Source organism: Pteropus medius, unplaced genomic scaffold (genome assembly GCF_902729225.1).
Source record: "Pteropus medius unplaced genomic scaffold, Ma_sr-lr_union100, whole genome shotgun sequence".
Taxonomy (NCBI): domain Eukaryota; kingdom Metazoa; phylum Chordata; class Mammalia; order Chiroptera; family Pteropodidae; genus Pteropus; species Pteropus medius.
The window spans coordinates 655,946-666,266 of record NW_024349142.1 but is presented as its reverse complement, the minus strand read 5'-3'; positions in this window follow the sequence as shown (position 1 = coordinate 666,266).

Here is a 10,321-nt window from a genome sequence, read left to right as displayed (position 1 = left end):
CTCTCTCTCTGTCACTCTCTCATTCTCATACAAAAAGAAAAAAAAACAATTCCTCTCCACGTGATCACTTAGGACCCATGTTCCTTCTATCCCAACGCTATGCCGTCCCCCGGGAACGCCCTTGATACAGCGCTAGTCAGAGTTTTGCCACCATGTTTGTGTCCCTGCTAGCAGGCTGAGAGAAACAGCCTGGAGTGTTTCTCCTGCTCACATTTTGTTGGCAGCTGTCTGCACTCAAATCTACGTTGGGTCTGGGAAATGTCTGGATTTGTGTCTGAGATGAAGGGGGATGACAATCCAGCCCTTCTCTGACAGACCTGTTGCATCAGATCGAGAAGAGGCAGGAGAGACAGGTCATTTGATAAGATGCTACTGCTCCTTCCATGCCCTGCCCAAGTCTTTCATAAATCAGGTCAGGAATGGACAGAGAGGGGAGGGGTGAGGCGGGAAGGGATGTCAGCTCCTATGTCACTCATTGCCACCTGGTCCCTGGGAAGCTGGGGTGGGACGGGGGTAACTAAGACCTTGAGCAGACACAAGCCCAGGGGAGCTCCAGAGGCCCGGTGGCCACTCTTCCAACAGCATTTACTGAGCACCTGGATGCAGTTCTGGAAGCTGGTGATGGGGATTCAGCACCAAGTAGAAACAGTGAGCTTCCTCCATGGTGGAGCTTACATTCTGGTGCTGGGGACAGATGCTAAATGAGGCAGCAGAGCATGAAATAACAGTGTCAGGCCTTAGAGCCAGGTGCAGCACAGGCTCTCAGGTTGGGTGGTCGGGAAGCTTGTCAGGAGTGGACATTTGGACAGAGGCTAAAAGCAGTCAGGGGCAGTTCACGATCAGGTGGGTGGAATTCATCTGGAAGGCTCCAGAAGGCTTGGTGCGAGGTTCACACCATGTTTCATAAGGGGGTGGGAGGGAACACCTTATCATAACAGTTAACATGTATTACCTAGGAGTGCAAGGACTTTACACAAACAGTCGTTTTTGTTTTGTTTTGTTTTGTTTTTTTCATATCAATGGACAGGGAAGATCAGACAGCTGGGAAATGATGGGCCTGGGATTGGAGTATGGGACTGCATCTTAATGTTATTAAGAAAGTCATAAGGGAGAAGAAATACACTTACTGTATTTATGGAAAAAAAAATCCATGTATAGGCATCCCTATGTTCACTGCAGTGCTATTTACAGTAACCAAGAATGTAAGCAACCTAAGTGCCCATCAGTAGACAATTGGGTAAAGAAGATGTGGTACATATATATAATAAAATATTACTCAACCATAAAAAGAATGAAATCTTACGATTTGCAACAACATGGATGGACTTGGAGGGGTTTGTACTGAGTGAAGTCAGAGAAAGTCAAATACCATGCGATCTCACTTATACGTGGAATCTAAAGAACAAAATAAATGAACAGATAGAACAGACACAGACTCATAGATACAAAGAACAAACTGATGGTCACCAGATGCGAGTGTGGTTGAGGAGCTGGGTAAAAAAGATGAAGAGATTAAGAAGTACAAACTGGTAGTTACAAAACAGGGGGATGTAAAGTACAGCATAGGGAATATAGTCAATAATATTGTAATAACTGTATATGGTGCCAGGGGGGTACTAGACTAATCAGCGATCTCTTCATAAGGTGTATAAATGTCTGTCCACTATGCTGTACACCTGGAACTAAAAGTAATATTGAATGTCAACTCTAATTGAAAAATAAAAATTTTTAAAAAGGCAAAATCCACGTATAAGTGGACCTGTGCATTTCACACCTTGTTGTTCAAGAGTCAGCTGTACTCAATAATCAGTTGTGGCAAGTACGCGCATTACTGTTACTGCTACAGCCAGAGACCATGCCCACATTCTCTAAATGAAGGAAAAGAGGCAGGATAATGGAGCCAGGAAGAACAGAGGAACTGAAGCCAGACCCCTGTGTTCAGCCCCAAACTCTAACCTTACTTGCTGTGTGACTTTGGGCAAGTTGCCTAACCTCTCTGAGTATCAGGGTGTGTGACAGGGAATTGTACATGTCAACTTGGAGTTGTAGGTGTCAGCAGGAGTCTAGGGGTAGCTGTGAAGATGACATCTACTAACAGCTGACTTTAAAGATTATTTTTGATAATGTGGGTGGGTCTCACCCAATCAGTTGTGGACTTAAGAGTAAAAGCTGAGGTTCCTCAAAGAAGAAGGAAATTCTACTTTTATAGTATCAACTCATGCTTGGTTTCCAGGCTCCTGGCCCGCCCTGTGGATCTTGGACTTGCCAGAACTATAACGTCAGGAGCTAATTTAAACAAACAAACAAGTAAGTAAAATCTATAGAACTTGCACATAAATATACTCGAATATACATACTTATATATCTATATTTAATGTGTATATATATGTAATATCTAGTATATGTATATAATAGGATATATAGGATATGTATACATAATATATATACAAAGTATATAATAGGATATATAAGTAAAATATATAACAAGATAGAGACATGTAATAGGACATGAGATTTATAATACGACATATCCGTGTAAAGGAAGATGTAGCTTGTTTCTCTGGAGCACCCTGACACTGTATAAGGTCCCCATTTAAACATGTCCTTCTCTGATCGCACTCTGAAATTGCAGCCCCCGCCCCATATTTCTCCAGTGTGCAAACCACAGTCCATCTCCATACTGATCTTCTTTCTTTGTCACCTTTTTCCATCACTAGAATGAGGACAGAGCTTTGGACCTTCTCGATGTGGCTCACTGGTGTTCCCCAGGACTTAGAAGAGTGTGTGGCATACAGCAGTGCCCAGTAAGCATTTGCTGAATCAGTGACTCAGCAGTAGGCACTCAATCAATGCTAGTCAACTGGATTGAATAAGCAGCAAGTCTTCCCAGGCACCAGTCCATTGCATTCCAGATTTAACATACCCGCTGGAGACCGGGCTCTGACTTGGATCCTTCAGCTACATATCCACAGCCCCCTGGAATGGGAAGGCAAGGTGAGCAGGCTTAAGATCTGCTGGTCTGCATCCTCTAGTGGGCTCTGGGGCATAGGGGGTGCCTTGAGTTGTGAGATGTCTGATACCTGCCACTGGGGGGATGGGCTGCAGTGTGAGAATCTGACAGCGGTGGATGAGCTGTGGGCTTGGGATGGGTTGGTTTACATTTGAAAAACACACAGGTTCTTGGTTTTCTGTCTCTAGGAATTAGCCAGCCCTGGGAGAGGCAGTCTCCAGGGTCAGCAAGGCTCCAAGATGTCAAAGCCTCAGAAAATAAAAGGTGAGGTTAATACACAGTCGCCCCAACTCCAGAGAGTTTGCAGATGGCTCCCTGCCAGCCTTTGGCCAAGCAGCAGCGCCAGGATACTCTGGCTGGGCGGAGGTGGCCCTTCCTTTTATTATTACTTGTCTGGATGCTGTCCCATTGTGGGAGACCCCACTGGAACCCTAGGAACTGAGCTCACCTGCTCCAGAATATGAGGCCACTTGCCCCTCATGCCCCGGATTCCTGGCCTGGGAATGGTCAACCGGGAGGCTGGGCTCCTACCCATAGCCTCAGAGCAAGGGAGAAGGCCTCTTCGGCAGAAATCCAGCAAGATGGCGGGGAACCCCCCAGGGAGGGCTGTTTCAGAGTTACAGGAGAATGGTGCTCCCTCAGATCACAGTCTAATCCTGCTGCCCATATGTTGGATGGAATTCTTGTGAAAATAAAGTGCTTTCAGTCAAGCAGGCACATTATCCAATATATACTTCATTTGTAGCCTTAGTAATATTTTTACTTATTACTTTATTATAGATAAGTGCTCTAATATCAATAATAAATATAATGATGGTGCTCTATTATTGTCAATAATAAAATAATACATAAAATATTTGTTAATAAATGAGTAATCAATTACTACTCAGAGCACTATTATCCAGATTTTCAGCTGAGGAACCGAGGGCTCAGAGCTACGAAGCTGAATAGCTAGACTTTTTATGTGCAATGTCTCTGTTTCCTGGGCTCAGTGGTTCCCAAGTTCAGTCACTGGTGTTGCCACTGACCAGGTAGTGATCACTGAGCAGCAACTCTGCACCTCCCTGTCACATGCAGATGATGCCTGCCCTCCCACACAGGGTGGAGGAAATGGGTGAGGTCACAGACATGGGTCAGCACAGACCAAATACAGCAACAAACCCCACAGGCCTAGGATGCTATTCCAGCCAATCAGCAAGAGCATCTGCTCCACCCAGTGACTCAGGAGTCCAGGCCCCCTCTAGGGGTTGGCCTCCAGAAAAGGGCAAGTGGCAAAGGCCTAACCTTTCCTGGACCGTCCCTCCCCTCACTCTCTGTGCGGTCCACACCCCTCCTAGATGCAACTAGGAAATGTAGCCTCCAGCAGGATGGCTGCATCCCAGGACCAACTCCACACCAGGAAGAAAGAACAGTGAAGAGTTCAGGGGGCGCTGGCCCTCCTTGACACCCAAATAAAGCACAAGGTGGTGCTCAGTTTATGCTTGCCAAACCATGTAGACATTGCTACAGTTATAAAGGTCCAATTTCTAAACATTTGAGGATGTAGATTGGACATGTTCCCCCAAATTCACATATTGAAATCCTCATACCCAGTGACTTCAAAATGTGACTGTATTTGGAGATAGGGCTTTTAAAGGGGATGATTAAGGTCAAAGGAGTTTGTATGGATGGCCCCAGATCCAATGCTGGTGTCCTTATGAGAAGAGAGACACCAGTGGTGCACCAGGCACAGAGGGACAAACACATGAAGCAGCGAGAGGGTGGCTGTCTGCAAGCCAAGAAGAGAGACCTCAGGAGAAACCAACTCTGCCAACACCCTGATGTTGGACTTCCAGCCTCCAGGACCATGAGAAAAATAGATTCCTGCTGTTTAAGCCCACCAGAACTGTGGGTTTTTTTGCCATGGCAGCCCGAGTGAACAAAAAAAAAAAAAGGTCAAACATTCTGGAAAGTGTCCTTCCTGCTCCAGCATCAGGCCATCCACAGTGATGAGAGGGCAAAGCTTCCTGGCTTGAGATGCCCAGATTGTGTAGCAGATCAGGCAGCCACTGAACAGAAAATCACGTTTATTTCTTTCTCGGTAAAATGCTAGACACATAGATCTTGGTGGCCCCAGAGCAGGCGAGATTCAGGACCAAGGACATGGCTGGTCTGCACCACCTAAGGCTTGGAGATAAACAGAAAAATGGGGCCTTCCTGTCCCCGAGTCCCTCCACTTAGCACAGAGGAACTCACCCTGATGGAACCACTGAGAGGTCATGAGATGACACAGGGACTTATCCAGAACTGTCCAAGAAAGGTCTTGATTTCCCACAAATAACTAACTGCAGGAGTTGGCAAGCTTTATTTGTGAAGGGCCAGATAGTAAATATTCTGTGCTTTGCAGGTCATACCACCTCTCTGTCTCATATTCGTTTCATATTATTTTATAACCCTTCCAAAATGTTAAAACCATCCTTACCTTTCAGGTCACGAAAAGCAGGCCTGGCTCCACAGACTGTAGCTCACCCACCAGATTCAATCTCTCTCCTGGAACTGGTGACAATTTTGGGGACCTGATGAGAAATGAAACTATGGGGCCCTTGGTTCAGAGATTATTAAGAATTTCAAGACAGTGACAGCAGAGCATGAAAACGAGCATTGTACTCCCATGAAGCAGGTCCTTCTGTCGCCTGTCCTCACCAAATTATCAGGAATGTGGCACCGGCCTCGTGGGCATCTCTTGATGTCCCTAAGTAACTCAAAGAAGGACTATTGAAACTTGGCCACGATCTCAGGCCTATTGTCCACAGCTCAGTTGGCGGTTATCTGGAGGATTTTGTTGGAGAAGGGTGGTCTCCTTGCGCTGGGCCATCACTCCTGGTGACGAGGGGCGGGGGGCACCTCCTGGGCCACGTGGGTCTCCTAGTGACAGGTGAGGTTCCCATGGGCATGAAGGCCTTGCCTCCCAAGGCTTCTCCCGGTGTGGATCCGGCCATGCTGGACCAGCGTGGACTTGTGCACGAAGGCCTTGCCGCAGGCTCCGCACTGGCAGGGCCTCTCTCTAGTCGCTGTAGGTCCTCTCCTGCAGGGTCAAGGCAGACGACTTGGGGAAGCGCCGCCTCCCAACTGGAGGCGCAAGAACACCCTCTGCCCTGTGGACATCCTCTGGAGTGCTCACCGACCGCCCCGCCCCGCGCGCTCCGCCTCCTACCCCATAACGCTCTGCACCAGGGCCTTGCCCTGCCCTGGCAGCTCCTGAGGCAGCTCGCCAGGGTGCGTGTGGTGGTGGTGGTGGACCAGGTCTCACTTCCTGTGGAACGTCTTCCCGCATACCCCGCATGGGGCCTGTCACCCGTGGGGGCCCGCTGGTGGCCGAGCAGCGACGAGCACTTGGTGAAGCTTCGCACTTGAAGGGTTTGTCCCTGTGGACGTGCGGCCGCTGTCGGCGCAGAGGAAGGGCAGCTCACCTGTGTGCACCGAGAGGCCGACGCGCTTGCTGAAGGCCTTCGCGTACTAGGCACACGCGAACCGCTTGTCCCAGTCATGCACGCTCTGGTGCTGCACCAGCTCAGCGGCCCGCGCGGAGGCCTCTCCGCACTCGTTGCCAGCTGTGGGCTCTCCTGGGGCTCTCCCCATCGGAACTGCGCAAGTCACACTTGTGAGTTTCTCTCTGTTCTGCAGTTCCTGGCTGGGGGTCTTCAGGGACCCTTTCTAAATGTCTTGACCTCTCCGACTGCAGAGCGCCGGGAGCAGTCCCCTCCCAGTTCTTCCAGGGCCAGCCCAGGGGCACTCCTACAGGGACAGCTTCCGATGGGCCGTTCTGCTCGGGCCTGGACTCCGAATCTGAAAGAGACTAAAAACAGGACAGTCACCCGCGGCGCCTGGGGTGGCCTTAGGGACTCCTACACAGCCCTTAAACCCTGAGCCAAGTCAGTCTCAGTCCTATAACAGTGACGGTCATCATAATCACAGCTGACATTTCTTGAGCACCTACTATGTGCCACATGCCATGCCAGAGATGGGTGGCGGTCTTTCCTGGGTGACCCCCTGAAGCCAGCTCCCTGCCCTCCCTCCCCAACTTCTCCAGTCCCAGGCCTGGATAAACCAGGCATCTTTGTGGTGGCAGGAGTTGGTGACATTCAGAGACGTAGCAGTGGATCAGCCCTTTGAATCGTCTCCATGTATCTATGAGATGGGCCCCTCATTGCCCATACCATTCTACACTACTGCAAGCATTTGAGCATGCACTATGTGCCAGGCCTCTTGAGAAACTCTTGACTCACGTATCATGTAATTTAACTACAGGAGGAGAGACTTAGGGATAATAAATTTGGGAAAGGCCACAGGACAGTGTCAGCACGATGGGGGTAGCATGTGGGTGTGATTTTGTCTCTACTTGGACCTGAGTTAGAAAATCCTGGAGCTCACGAGCTTGCCCAGAAGGAATGAACAGAGCAGAATTTCTGCCCTGAAGGCTGTGGCCACCTCCCTGGTGGCATCTGGAGGGTCCTAGGACTGGAGACTCTCACACTACCTCTTCCCTTTAGCTGTTTTTTTTGTTTTGTTTTGTTTTTCATTACTCTTTTCTCTTTTCCCTTCCCCCACTTTTTGTTTTTAAATTTTTCTTTTTGGATATTAAATATGATCACATATTGTTTTGGACTGTTTTATCACTCCTTGAATCCGTGCTATCCTTGTAGCTTGCGTTGACCAATAGAATATGGCAGAAGGGATGCTGTAGGATTTTGGATATTACAGCTTCTGATTCTGACATCAATTCTACCAAACAATTCTCTGACACCAGCTGGATGTTGGAGACACCATCTGCCTGGAGATAGCATCAGTTAGCAATAGGTAACAATATGCCTTTCCAGAATGACCTCTCAACGGGTACTGCCACCACCCATGTATAAGAACACTTGTCTTAATTACTTCCTGGTCTATCATGGGGAGTGGCTCTCAGCTTCTGAGTTTGGGGATCTTAACTACACTAAAGAGGCTCAAGGGAGGCAAGTGGGTGGGGACTGCTCATTGTTCCCCCAAACTTATCTCTTTTCACAATGCTAGACCCTAAGTTTAGCTGCATTTCCCAGTTGCCCTTGCAGCCTAGTGTGGCCATGTGACTAGATTCTGACCAACAAGGCAAATGGTAGCTTCAGGCTATAGCTTTGAGGGTGGACTGCCACCCCCTTGTTAAGGAAACTTGGGAAAGTGACTTATTTTCGCTGTACCCCAGTTTCATTATCTGTGTAATGGGGACACGATAGTATCTACCTTACAGTGTCATTGTAAAGAACAGATGAAGTAATATCAGCAAGCATTTAAAACAGTCCCTGGCACATAGGAGGTTCTTTTATGTGTCATCATTATAATAATTTTATTATCACTTTATAAGATTGATGTGAGGTTTAAGTGCAACCAGCCTTCATGCCTTTTCTCAAAACAAGTTTCCCTGGGGTTTGTTGGTCTCCAAAGACCAGGAAGAAATATTAGCAGGAAATTACATCCATCCGGCTCCCCACACACATACCTACCACCCACTGGCACCACCAGGAGGCTCTAGATTTTCCATCTCCTTCATCATTGATACTCATTTGCCCAATAAACACTTCCCAAGCCTGAAAATTCATAGGGGGGAATTTTCCTTTTGCCTTAGTTTCCTTAAAGAGCTGCCATGGTAGAGGAAATGCATATTTATAGGCAGTGACCTGCTTCCCGGAGAGGTTGAGAGATGGAAAGAAGTGGAGGAGAAGGGGAGGCATTTTTTCACTGCTGAATTCGCTGTGGCATAGGGAGGTCAGTGTGACAGACGTGTGTGGAATTGGGGAGGAGGGAATTGGATCAAGAAGGAAACCGAGTCATTTATTTTCTTTCCCTGTAGTAGTGGGGGAGAGGCTGCCTGAAGAAATTAGAACGTGTATGCCTAATATCTGAACACCTAGAATTTCTGCATCGTCTGATAAGCAAGAATCTCAAATAACAGGAGGCTTCGGGGTGAACAGGGAGTCAGTCATTCATTCAACAAATATCTGAGCACCTCCTCTGTGCCGGGGCGCTGTCTCATGTGCTGGAAATCCAGCAGTAAGCGAAACAAAGCCCATTGTGCCGTGGAGCCCTCACAGTGAGGTAGAAAGTGAAAGGAGGGGTACTTCAGCTTCAGCGATTGCGGGGGCACCTCTCTAAGAAAGTGATGTTGGAGCAGAGCCCCCATTAGCAAAGAGAAGACAGCTGTGTGGGTATTGGGAGACGGACATTGTCCCCTCAATCCAGAGCTTGCTGGAGCCTTGCTTGGAAGAGGGAAAATGAGCAACACTCAAAGATGTGTCCTTAGAAGCTTGACCAAATAGATTGGGATTTGTCTGGGTAAGAAATGATGAGAAAAGGTTAACGATACTGATATGTGAGGGGCTCTGAGTTACAGCATTAAATGAAAAACAATTGGCAAGAGTGCATATTGTACACTCTCATTTGTGTTTTTAAAAAGTACATATACACATACATATTTATATAACTAATATATATAGTGTATATGTACACACATAGTAGTATAAGGAACACTACTAATTTTGTAGATTGTTAATCTATTGACATGCTTCTGTGAAAGCAGGTAAATGACTGCTGGTTGAGGGCCCCCCCACCCCTCCCCCCTACCCCTGCTGCCTTGTCCCATCCTGCATATCATCAAAAGGTTGCTAGCTGTAGGTGGTTAATACTGAGACTAGCTCCTACTTCTCTGCAGGTTGCTAATTTATTGTTTCTGTGGGAGAGACAGAGCAGAATGTACTTACTCTACCTGAAACTGGGACTCTCCCACTGCCTTTCAAAAAGCAATGACAAAACCCTTCAAGCCTACAGGACTATATAGTGAATAAGACAACTTGCTTCCCGTGGGAGTGCCACTTAGAACTATTTGATTTTTTTTAACTATGTGAGTACATGACTTTGATTTTAAAAAGAAGTTTTAAGCCACCATACATCTCATGTCAACATTGTATACAAATTCTTTTTATTTGTATGTTTTATCCTAATCTTTTAAAAAAATTACCCAATTTTCTACTTTATGTATTCATTATTTATTTAAGAGCTTATTTGATACAAAACTCAAAAGGGACAAAAGAATACATGACAAAAAACAAGGTGGTTCTCTTCTGGCAACCACATTCTGTTTCTTTTGAAGCCTCCGAGAAATGCTGTATGTTTTCTTTCTTTCTTTCTTTCTTTCTTTCTTTCTTTCTTTCTTTCTTTCTTTCTTTCTTTCTTTCTTTCTTTCTTTCTTTCTTTCTTTCTTTCTTTCTTTCTTTCTTTCTTTCTTTCTTTCTTTCTTTCTTT